Source organism: Myotis lucifugus, unplaced genomic scaffold (genome assembly GCF_000147115.1).
Source record: "Myotis lucifugus unplaced genomic scaffold, Myoluc2.0 scaffold_223, whole genome shotgun sequence".
Lineage (NCBI taxonomy): Eukaryota > Metazoa > Chordata > Mammalia > Chiroptera > Vespertilionidae > Myotis > Myotis lucifugus.
In genome coordinates this window covers 1174853-1186977 of record NW_005871271.1, presented here as the reverse complement: position 1 = coordinate 1186977, position 12125 = coordinate 1174853, and the positions used below count along the sequence as shown (strand labels likewise).

Sequence of the window (12125 nt, the reverse complement as noted above, 5' to 3'; positions counted from 1 at the left end):
ACTCAGTGGATAGAGCATCAGCCTGCAGACTCAAGGGTCCCAGGTTCGATTCCAGTCAAGGGCATGTACCTTGGTTGTGGGCACATCCCCAGTAGGGGGTGTGCAGGGGGCAGCTGACCGATGTTTCTCTCTCATTGATGTTTCTAACTCTCTATCCCTCTCCCTTCCTCTCTGTAAAAAATCAATAAAATATATTTTTTTAAAAAATAAGAGGAAATATATATAGAGAGAAACATAGGCATAAAGAATAAAAATGGCAACAAATAATAACCTTAAATGTAAATGGATTAAATGCTCCAATCAAAAGACCCAGGGTAACTGAATGGATAAGAAAACATGACCCACATATATGCTGTCTACAAGAGACCCACCTCAAAACAAAAGACTCACACAGGATGAAAGTGAAGGGATGGAAAAAAAATTTTCCATGGAAATGAAAAGAAAAGCTCAGGTTGCAATACTTATATCTGACACAATAGACTTCAAAGCAAAGGCAAAAAAGGCCATTACATAATACCAAAGGGATGGATTCAACAAGAGGATGTAACCCTGGTAAACATTTATGCACCGTATATAGGAGCACTTAAATATATTAAAAAGCTCTTGGAGGAGTTTAAGAGAGAGGTCAACAGCAATACAGTCATTGTAGGGGACTTTAACACCCCACTGACATCATTGGATAGATCTTTCAGACAAAAAAAAAAAAACAAGGAAACAGAGACCTTAAACAAAACACTAGACCAGATGGATTTAATTGACATTTAACAAAACATTCCATTCCAAAGCTGAAGAATATACATTCTTCTCAAGTGTACATGGTACATTCTCAAAGATAGACCACATGTTAGGACACAAAATAAGTCTCTACAAATTCAAGAGGATTGAAACCATATCAAGCATCTTCTCAGATCACAATGGCATGAAACTAGAAATCAACTACAATAAAAACTCTCAAAAAAATTCAAACAGATGGAGGCTAAATAGTATGTTATTAAACAATTAATAGATTACCAATGAACTCAAGAAAGAAATTTAAAAATTTCTGGAAAAAAATGAATAAACACACAATAACCTGAAATCTATGGAACACAGCAAAAGCAGTTATGAGAGGGAAGTTCATAGCATTACAGGCCTACCTCAAGAATCAAGAAAAAACTCTAAATAAACTAACACTACAAATAAAACAACTAGAAAGAGAACAACAAGAAAAACCCAGAGTAAGTAGAAGGAAGGAAATAATAAAGATCAGAGTGGAAATAAACAACATAGAGACCAAAAACCAATATAAAAGATCAATGAATCTAAGAGCTGTTTCTTTGAAAAGATAAATAAAACTGATGAATCATTGCCCAGACTCATCAAGAAACAGAGAGGACCCAAATCAATAAAATCATAAATGAAAACAGTGAAGTAACAACCGACACCACAGAAATACAAAGGATTATAAGAAAATACTATGAACAACTATATGCCAACAAGCTAGACAGTGTGGATGAAATGGAAAAATTCCTAGAAAAATACAATTTCCCAAAACTGAATCAAGAATCAGAAAACCTGAATAGGCCAATAACAACTGATTAAATTGAAGCAGTAATTAAAAAACTCCCAGCAAACAAAAGCCCTGGTCCATATGACTTTAGAGGGGAGTTTTACTATACTTTCAAAGAAGAACTAACACCTGATAAGGGGTTAATTCCCAAAATATAAAAAATACTCATACAACTCAACAAAAGTAAGACAAACAACGCAATTAAAAAAATGGGCAGAGGTCCTAAATAGACACTTCTCTAGAGAGGACATAAAAAGGACAAGAGAGATATCAAAAAATGCTTAACATCACTAATTGTCAGAGAGATGCAAATTAAAATGACAATGAGGTGCCACCTCTCACCTGCCAGAATGGTTACCATCAATCAGTTAACAAACAACAAGTGCTGGCCAGGATGTGGAGAAAAAGAAACCCTAGTACACTGCTGGTAGGAATGCAGATTGTTATAACCCTATAAAAAAAACAGTCTGGAATTTTCTCAAAAAATTAAAATGGAGCTGCCATTTGACCCAGTGATCCCACTTTTAGGAGTATATACTAAGAAGTCTAAAAAATATACCATGTTCATGGGTTGGTAGAATTGACATCATTAAAATGTTCATACTAACCAAAGCAATCTATAGATTTAATACAATCTCTATTAAAATACCAATGGCATATTTCACAGATCTAGAACAAATCCTCCAAAAATTTATATGGAACCAAAAAGACCCTGAATAGCCATAGCAATCTTGAGAAAGAAGAAAAGTTGGAGGGATTGCATTACCAGATATCAAGTTATACTACAAAACCACTATAATCAAAGCAGCCTGGTACTGGCACAAGAACAGCCATATAGGTCAATGGAAGAAATCAGAGATGTCAGAAATCCACCCAAGCCTTTACACTCAATTAATATTTGACAAAGGAGGCAAGAGCATACAATGAAGTCAAGCCAGTCTCTTCAGTAAATGGTGTTGGGAAAATTGGACAGATAAATGCAAAAAAGTGAAACCAGACCACCAAGTTACATCATGCACAAAAATAACCTCAAAATAGATAAAAGAATTAAATGTAAGTCGTGAAACCATAAAAATCCTAGAAGAATCCATAGGCAGCAAAATCTCAGACATTTCTTATAGTAGTATGCTTGCCTATACATCTTCTGGAGGCAAGCGAAACTAAAGAAAATGTAAACAAATGGGACTACATCAAAATAAAAAGCTTCTGCACAGCCAAAGAAACCATCAACAAAATGAAAAGGAAGCCTTCTGTATGGGAGAACATATTTGCCTATGATACATCTGATAAGGGGTTAATATCCAAAATATATAAGGAACTCATACAACTTAACAAAAGGAAGACAAACCATTCCATTAAAAATGGGCAAAGGACCTAAATAGACATTTCTCCCAAGTGGATATACAGTTGGCCAAGAGACATATGAAAAAATGTTCAAAGTTATTAATCATCAGAGAGATGCAAATTAAAATGACAGTGAGGTATCATCTCACACCTGTCAGAATGGCTACCATTAACAAATCAACAAATGACAAGTGCTGGAGAGGATGTGGAGGAAAACGAACCCTAGTACATACATTGTTGGTGGAAATGAAGATTGCTGCAGCCACTATGGAAAACAGTACAGAATTTCCTCAAAAATTTAAATATGGAACTCCATTTGACCCAGTGATCCCACTTCTACGAATATATCCTAAGAAACCCGAAATACCAATCTTACAACAATAAAGATAAGCCCTGGCCAGCTTGGCTCAGTGGCTAGAGCGGTGGTTCTCAACCTTCCTAATGCCGCGACCCTTTAATACAGTTCCTCATGTTGTGGTGACCTCCAACCATAAAATTATTTTCGTTGCTACTTCATAACTGTAATTTTGCTACTTTATGAATTGTAATGTAAATATCTGATATGCAGGATGTATTTTCATTGTTACAAATTGAACATAATTAAAGCATAGTGATTAATCACAAAAACAATATGTAATTACATATGTGTTTTCCGATGGTCTTAGGTGACCCCTGTGAAAGGGTCGTTCGACCCCCAAAGGGTCGTGACCCACAGGTTGAGAACCGCTGGGCTAGAGCATCGGCCTGTAGCTTCAGCCTGCGGACCAAGGGGTAACGGGTTTGATTCCGGTCAAGGGCATATGCCTGGATTGCAGGCTCCATCCCCAGTGGGGAGTGTGCAGGAGGCAGCCGATCAATGATTCTCATCACTGATGTTTCTGTCTCTCCCTCTCCCTTCCTCTCTAAAATCAAGAAAAATATATTTTAAAAAATAAAGATAAAAATTTTAAAAAGCTCTGCCATATTCAAATAGTCCCCATAAACATACTGTTCTACTGTCTTCTTCAGTCAGAGCAAGAAATCCCATTTTCCCTTAATTACCAAGGTTCTTACAACTTTAATAATAAATCTCAGTGTATCCATATGTTTTGACTTCAATTTGGCCTTTTTGTCTTTTTCTTCCTCACCCCATTCTAGCATGAAATAGAGAAAATCTGTCACTGCAGGAATGTACCAGCTTCATGACTCCACAGTGGCTCATACTAGTAAATATTAACTTGAATAAAGAAACAAATAAATGTTGTTAGACATACTTGGATGCTATAATTAAGTTGTACCTCATCTTGGTAAAGAAATATCATACCTATAACTCGTTTCTTTTTTAAAATATATTTGTTATTGATTTCAGAGAGGAAGGGAGAGGGAGAGATAGAAACATCAATAATGAGGGGGAATCATTGATTGGCTGCCTCCTGCATGCCCCCTACTGGGGATCAAGCTGGGGCATATGGCCTTGACCGGAATCAAACCCGGGACCCTTCAGTCCACAGGCCAATGCTCTATCCACTGAGCGAAACCAGCTAGGGCAATAAGTAATTTCTTTATAGAACCTACCTTCTAAACTTTTAATGATTTTTGTACCCCTTCACTGTATTTTGCCATGCTTCAATCACAAGTTTCCAAATTCAATAGCAATCCCAAAAAAAGTGTGCTTCTTAGGAAGTCTTCATTACCTCATGGTTCTCAGATACTAAATTCACATTATGTCATGTTCTTGCAACACATCACTGGACAGGCTCCCCTTTTTGAATGGTTCAGATGTTCTCCTTCCTTAAGTCTATTACCCCATGCTTGTCAGTACTAGCTCCAAGTTTACACCCATCTAATATCACGTAGCTAAGTCACTTTTAATCTTGTCTGGTTCTCATAGTCATAGTCACCAATCAAATTTGAGGGCACAGGAAAATTTAATGAGGTACTCTCTGTTCCATCATCTAAAACATTAAAAGGAACGTAAAAAATTAATAAGAATGTAAATAATACTGGAAGGGAGTCACACTTTGGATTGAAAAAACAAGCCTGGGGAAACTTGGGTCCAAGAAAGATTAAAGGATCTCTAGCTCACGTGAAAACTTCATTGCTTTTCCCTTTCAAGCCTGCCTAGCCTCTCCGTAGGAAATGATGCTGTATGAAGTCAAATATACAAATTAACTGTTTCAAAGATGGCAAAAATCACACAACATTAAACTCTGGGAGGTAAATCACAACATTTTTACATCATTTTGTCTTCTAGTTGTGGGATTAGTTAAGCTTTGGTTTTGAGTTATAGGGCTCATTAGTGCTACCTAAATTATTCATAATAATTAGCCTGAATACCCAACCCACATAAGACAGACTGGATGGTTCAAGAGGCTCTCTTCATGTCTGGCACCAAGTCTAGCTCTTTTACACCCTTATTCTGGAAATTGTTTCATGAGAAATGTGGTGCAGGGCACGAAGTTAAATATCTGCAAACTGAGCCAGCCTGGCCTGGCCACGTGGATTTCCATTTTAGCCGTAACTGGATGCCTGAGTAGAGGGTCAAACAGCTGTGAGTTTGATGAACTCTAAACCACTCACCATGGGCAACGGACCTGCCCTCCTTAATTTGTTGTAAAGACTAAGTGAAATAATGCACATAAGCCACCACTGTCCCTGGAATTAATAGGTAACCCTTCAATCTTGGGTAAAGACTTAACACGAATAAGCACATGTATATCCTTACCATGTACATGTACACACACAAACAACCTGGTAGAATTAAGAGAGAAAAATCATTGAAACCACCTCTTCACTGTTGCTCAGGGAGTTATTGGTCAAAGAAAAGATACTCCCTATGCAATTCGGCATACCACTTGGGCTCCAAAGCTCAGGTATATCTGTTATTGTTGACAGTATTACAGATGTCTCCCATTCCCCGCCCCTCCCTTTTACTCCTCCCCACCCACCTCCAGGTCTTCATCACCCTATTTCCTGTGTCTATGGGCTATTCATATAAGTATAATCTAGTAAGTTCTTTGGTTTATCCCTCCTTGTCCCCCCACCCCCAAAGCTCACCTTTAAAAGGAGCAATGTAGGTCTCGGCATACTTTTAAACTATGTTTTTTGAGACCCTGGGTTTTCAGACATGCCTTTGGGGCTACGGTGAGATTCCATGGGTTCTGGGGTCCCCAGTCTGCACAGCTCAAGCTAGGGCAACCCGCCTTAACCTGTTTCATGAATTCAGGTTGGTGTCAGATTGCATCTGCAAAGAGGTTCCCAGTGCCTTTGTCTCTTTAAAGGAAATCCCCTGTTCTGGGACAAGGTCTCTGAGTTCTCTAGGCTGCTCTACCTCGGAGCTTGTATGATCTGAGCCTGTGGGATGTTACCATCAACCAGGCAAATATGACAACCATGAGGAGAAGTGGTGGAGTTGCTAGCAACAAAAATGCCCCAGGAACCGTTCCACAGAGAGACTCTCAAGGACATCAGGAGAAGGAGCCCCAAGTGGTCTGTGAAGTTGAGGAGATTCCAATGGTGTCCGCCACAGCCCTCTAGGCATCCCCTGAAGAGCTGGGTTGACACCCTAAAGGGAGGCCAACAAGTTAACCAGAAATCAGAAGGCAGAGATTCCTGGGTAATCCCTTCCATAGAGAGAGTGACTCCAGGAGAAACCCAATTAAGGGAAGAGCCTCAGGGGTCAGGTCAATGGGAGCCTTAACAAACTACAGGTTTGTGACCATGTCAGAAATTATCCTAGACACAGAAATGATTTCAAATCGGCACCTAGACTTGGCAAATGGTATAGAAGCTCTCTGTTACCGTGATTTATCCATTTCTGGTATTTCAACACACATGCATATGCAAGATCACACCAAGGGTACAAGTTTAGCCCCTCAGAAATTAAAAAGGTGTAAACCTGCCATCTTTGAGATGGACAGTGAAGGACAGGAAAGAGACCTGGGTTTCCATCACATATCTGCTATTAAATGGCGTAGCACCTTGGGTTACTAACTCTCAGAGTCATGATGTCCCCATCTAGAAATGACCAAGTGGCCAACCTCGAAGAGCTCTCCAAACTTGAAGAATCTATTACTTAATAAACCACTTACTTAGGCAGTTCCCTAGTGCCTCCAGCAGTCATTTTGGCAGTTTGCACAAAAGGAACCTCATATACACTGCCATCTTCCCTCTTTTCTTTACAATTCCCACCTCTAGAAAATATAAACACCCTGCCAACTCTGGTCCTTCCCCCAATTACTGCAATAGTTTGCCTTGAATTGGAAGGGAATGTCTACGATCAACCAGCACCCAAATAATTTATTTCATCATCTTATCAACATACCAACACAAATATTTGTAAGCTTGAACTCTAAACAAGAGATTAATCTGAACTGTCTTTGGGATTAAAGAAATAACGTATTGAATATTAAACTTTCAAACCACACTGTATTTTCTAGTCATTTTTAAGGTAGGTGTAAAGATTCTTCAGATTGTATACTGGATCTGAACAATGTTCATTTCACATTGGGACTGAATTTCAAAATTTGTAGATTGTTGGTTATGGCTTGGAACAAATTTTCCCATAGAAACAATATTATGTTACTATAAAAACCTACTTAATATCAAAAAATAGCTGGACTGTTGTACTAATAATATAATGGAATTTGACCACCCTTTATAATTGTTTCTATTAGAAAATGTTCCACGTCAGACTGCCAGCAGTAGCAGACCCCTTGTAAGGGAAAACTGTTCTAGTATCTTCCCCCCTAAGTGGACTCTGGGAGGAGGTGGCATGAGGAAAGAGCTCTGGTGCCCAAGTGCTGCTGGGGCAGAGTTTGGGATGGGGAGACTGGAAGGCTGTCAGTTGGTGGAGAGAACCAAGAAGAGAAGGGCCTAGTGAACCAGTAGTGGAGACTGGAAATGGGACACTGCTTGGTGGGCCATAAACTGAGGGCTTCTGGTGGCTGTGCTTCCCAAGAGAGAACAGTAAGAATTTCAGTGCAGCCAGTTCTGGTGACAGGTCCAGAACAGGAGACAGGCCCTGACAGGAAAGTGGGAATGACATTGCTTATTTCTGTGCTCTGAGTGTCTGTATTCATGAGAAGGGACCGCTGGCATTCCTGGGTGACTGGGTGGTCTCCTTGATCAGAGCCTCATGCTAAAGTATTGTTTTTACTCCCTCTATAGGAGAGCCAGTTAGTATCTTCAAAGAAAATGTTTTTGTTTTCTGGCTATAAACTTTATTCTTGGATAGTTTCTGTTAGTTGCATGCTGCTTATTAAGGAGAGCATTGGGATGGATGGATAGGTCACCATCACTGCAGAAAGAATTCAAATCAGGTGAAAGTTAATTTTGTGTAAACTACAGAAAGAACCAAGAAATAGCCTATTTGGACAGTTTTCTTTGGAAATTTAGGGAGACTAAATATTTAAAATTTTATCAGTTAATATCCAGTGTTAAAATTTACACACATGGGAATCAGTGATAAAAAAATGTGTATACACCCTCTTAAAATTAAGCTTTGAAAAAATTGAGTAGAGCAAATTCAAATTTATCTTTAGGGTAGAAATGATCTTTTAGTTAACCTATTTGTAGTACCTGAATTTTTAAAATCAATTCTACATATCAATTACATAAGTGTTTGATTTTTTAAATTAAAATTTCTGAGGCCTGGCTATATAGGCTTCTCTGAAATCCTCGTGTTCTTTTAGAATTTCCTTGCTTTCTATTGTGTTTTTCTCTTTCTTTTCCTTCCACACAAGTTCCAAGGAATGGTTTAGACAAAAGAGCCATTTGTCTTCATTGCTTTCTGTCTTTACGTTTTGTAGCTTTTATTTTAAGGTTCTTGGTAGGTGGGACATTTAGGAGGTCAAAGTGAACCAATCTCATCCTTTAGCTGTTTGACTCAGGGCTAGTATTTAACCTCGGGTTACACATCTGCCATGGGGCCTGTGTAGTAGTCCCCGCGTGTAGAGCCCCCGGGGCTTTCAGAGGTTTGATTGCTGTGCAAGGAAAGGACATAGTTTCAGGTGGGATTATGGAAAACTAGTTAGCCTCTGTCTTCTGTGTGACCACCTAAGGAGAAGACTAGGTCGAAAGGAGGTCCACACTAGAGTTTCTGTCAGTACATCAAATTAGCTACCTGGTAATTCCAGATCTGAAATGCATTCCCCTTATTCAAACAAAAGAAATTAAAATATGGGATGATTGGCTGCCCAGGACCGCAAATGTCCATGGAAAAACAGAAACCAAAGCTAACCTTGTGAGTAAGCAGCCTCAGTATACTAAAAATTAATGCATTTCAGATCTGCTTAAGAGATGGATGAAAGTTACATCATAAAGACCCGCGGTTCCTCAGAGTCCCGCGCCTTCAGGGGGCCCTGTAGGAGACCCCTGGGTCCGTGCCTTGGGGACTGACAGTTGCCGAGAGAAACCCAGCTGAGCTTAGCCCAGTTACAGTTCTCAGGCAGAGGCTGTGGAGGCTAAGACCGGGGTGGCCTCGGGGCGTTGTCCTAGGAAACACCGATTAAGGGAAGATGTGTTGGGTTTTCGGAGAATCTTCCTGCCTGCCCGGCTCCCGCTGCCAGGCCTCCAGGCGAGATCCCGGCCCGCTAGGAACGGAGGCGGCGCTTCCCAAGCCCGGCCAGTTACCTCGTCTCTGCATCCCTAGGTGGCGCTGCGCTCCTCTGCCAGACGGCTGCCTAGCCTCTGGTCCAGCAGGCCGATCTCCCCGCCCCCCAACCTCCCGCCCCCTTCACCCCCGCCAGCCCCGGGAGATCCCGGTATTCAGAGGGGGCGTCCATGGTCTCTGCCCTCTAGCGGGCAGCGGCGGCTAGCTGGCCTTGCTCTTTACCACAGCTCCTGCTCTGCGGGAGTTTGGAGCATGGTCGGGGTGTGGACGGTGCGGGCCTTTGTGGGTGTCCTGCAGCTCTGCCGCGGGGCAGCTGGAATACTCAGTGTTGGAGGAGACCCAGCGGGGCAGAGCCGTAGCAACAGTCACCTTGGACTGAGGATGTCAGCTGGTGCTCTGTCCTTGCGGAACTTTCGCTTCCTTTTCAGCCACGACCAGCCCTACTTCAGGTGGAGATGGCCAGTGGTAGCTTGGTGGTCCGAGAGCCCGCGGACCGCAAAGCTGCTTGCGTCTTGACCCGCCGGTGCAAAAGGACCCGCTGGAACCACATCAGATGCGCGTTCACATTCTGGATACCAACAACTCACCTCACTTCCCTGCCAGCGCTGCAGCTGCGCATCCCCGAGTTCCTGGTGCCTGGGGCCCGTTTTCCTCTCCCTAATGCCCAAGATGCCAACCAGAGAAGCAACGGGGTGCTAAGCTACCGCCTGAGCCCCAGCCAACACGTTCGCCTGGACATGGGGCTGCGGGTGGACCGCAGCGAGTAGCGGAATTGGTTGGAGAAAGCTCTGGATCCCGAGAAGCGCGCCACCCACCGGCTGGCGCTCATCCCTCGGGAACGCGGGGCGGACCGCGAGCTCTGGTGGACACAGACGACGATGCACCTGCATTTGAGCGCACAGTTTATGGCGCAGAGGTGCCAGAGAATGTACCGGAGGGGACTGAGTCATTCGAGTTCAGGCCTCGGACCTGGCTGAGGGCCCCAGTGGGGAAATCCGGAACTCAGTAAACAATAGCACACAAGCAAAGCTGCGACACCACTCTCAAGTGCACCCTAGAAATGGGGAGGTGCGGGGAGCTGCTTTGCTAGATCCTCCTGAAACTGTTGGAGGCATCCATCCAGGCGAGAGACCAAGTGCCTTCTGTCTAGCCAGCACCGCCAAACTGCTGGTGGGAGTGGCTGACATGAACGATCGTGCGCCCGAGGTGCACCTGCTGACTCTCCAGGCCACTTTCCAAGGACACCGCCCTGACACAGTGATTTCTCTCCTTGGGGACGAGGACTTCGGTCCCAATGGAAAGGTCATTTGTAGCATGTCCAGTAGAGGCCCTTTTAAGCTGAAGGCTTCGTTTGACAATTACTACAGTTTACTGACTGATGGCTCCCTGAACTGGGAGCAGGTCAGCGAATGGCGGGTCCTGATCACCGCCTTAGATGGTGGCTCGACCGGCTTAGCACTCACAGGCAATATATCCAGCTTTCCTCAACCTCAACAGGAACTTTTTTATGTCTAAAAACATGTTCCTGGAACCTAAGGCCCGTGTTTGTCCAGGACCCGGACCAGGGAAAGAATGGCCTTGTCTTGTATGAACTGTTGCATATTATCTCTGAAGGGCACACAGCCTCTAGCTTGGTGGCAGTAGAATCATCCAGTGGGGCTATCGCTGCCAAAACTTCCTTTGACTTTCAGCAGCTCAAGGGGTTTCACTTTCATGTGGAAGCCCATTATGGTGGAACTCCTCTCAGAAGTGCAGCTGTGGCCATGAACTTGTTTGTGGTAGATGGGAAGGACAATGTTCCTGTCATCTTGTTTCCCTTGCCCAGGAATGGCTCTGTCCCCGTGGAAATTGTGCTCTGTTCTACCAGAACTGGACACTTGGTTACAAAAGTGGTATCAGGGGATGCAGGTAGTGGCTCCTATCATATCTCTCAGGCTCCTGACTGTAGCCTTTTCCGAATCTCAGCCAATATGGTAAAGCTCCATTAGTTCTTTCCACAGATGCAGTTAAACAGAGGGGCACATCATTACAGGTGAAATTTGCAGTGAATGCAAATTAAAATGGAATTAATTTTAAGGGAGAAAATGGTGCACAAAATATTAACATTTTAGGCATCAAAACAATGCATAAACTCTCACCATTTATTTCTTTTATTACTCAGATGAGAATATGAGTAATGCCCATGAAGTTTTGGAGTCAAGAATTATTTGAGAAACACATTTTGACCAGATTAGAAAAGAATATATAAGTGATAGGAAAACCAATGGACATGAAGTTAGAAGGAAAACTATTTAAAAGGAAAAAAAAATAACTAATAATGAAGAAAAATGTCCCCCGGGACTAAAATTTTAAACTTATATAAGTGATAAAGTAACAAAGCTATAATGTTCATTACACGCAGGGATATTGGGGCACCCCATTCATCCAGTTAAGCAATCTTTTTCCATCATTGTTGATCACTTTTTAGGTAGTCCATTCTCTGCTAACAACTTTTTGGGCTGGATATTTCCTTATATATAAAAAAAATATAACGCATAAAAACATGGGTGAAGTAACTTTCATCAAGCTGAAGTATTTGTAAGTCACGCGGGCATTTATTATTTATTTATTCCTATCCTATTTTATATTAATCCAATCTTG

The 12125-nt window shown here is 42.1% G+C and overlaps 1 pseudogene; it reads left to right on the top strand.

Moving 5' to 3' along the window:
- The first annotated feature begins 6592 nt into the window (after nt 1-6592).
- LOC102424743 lies at nt 6593-11530 on the top strand (annotated as a pseudogene).
- Nucleotides 11531-12125: the final 595 nt, after the last annotated feature.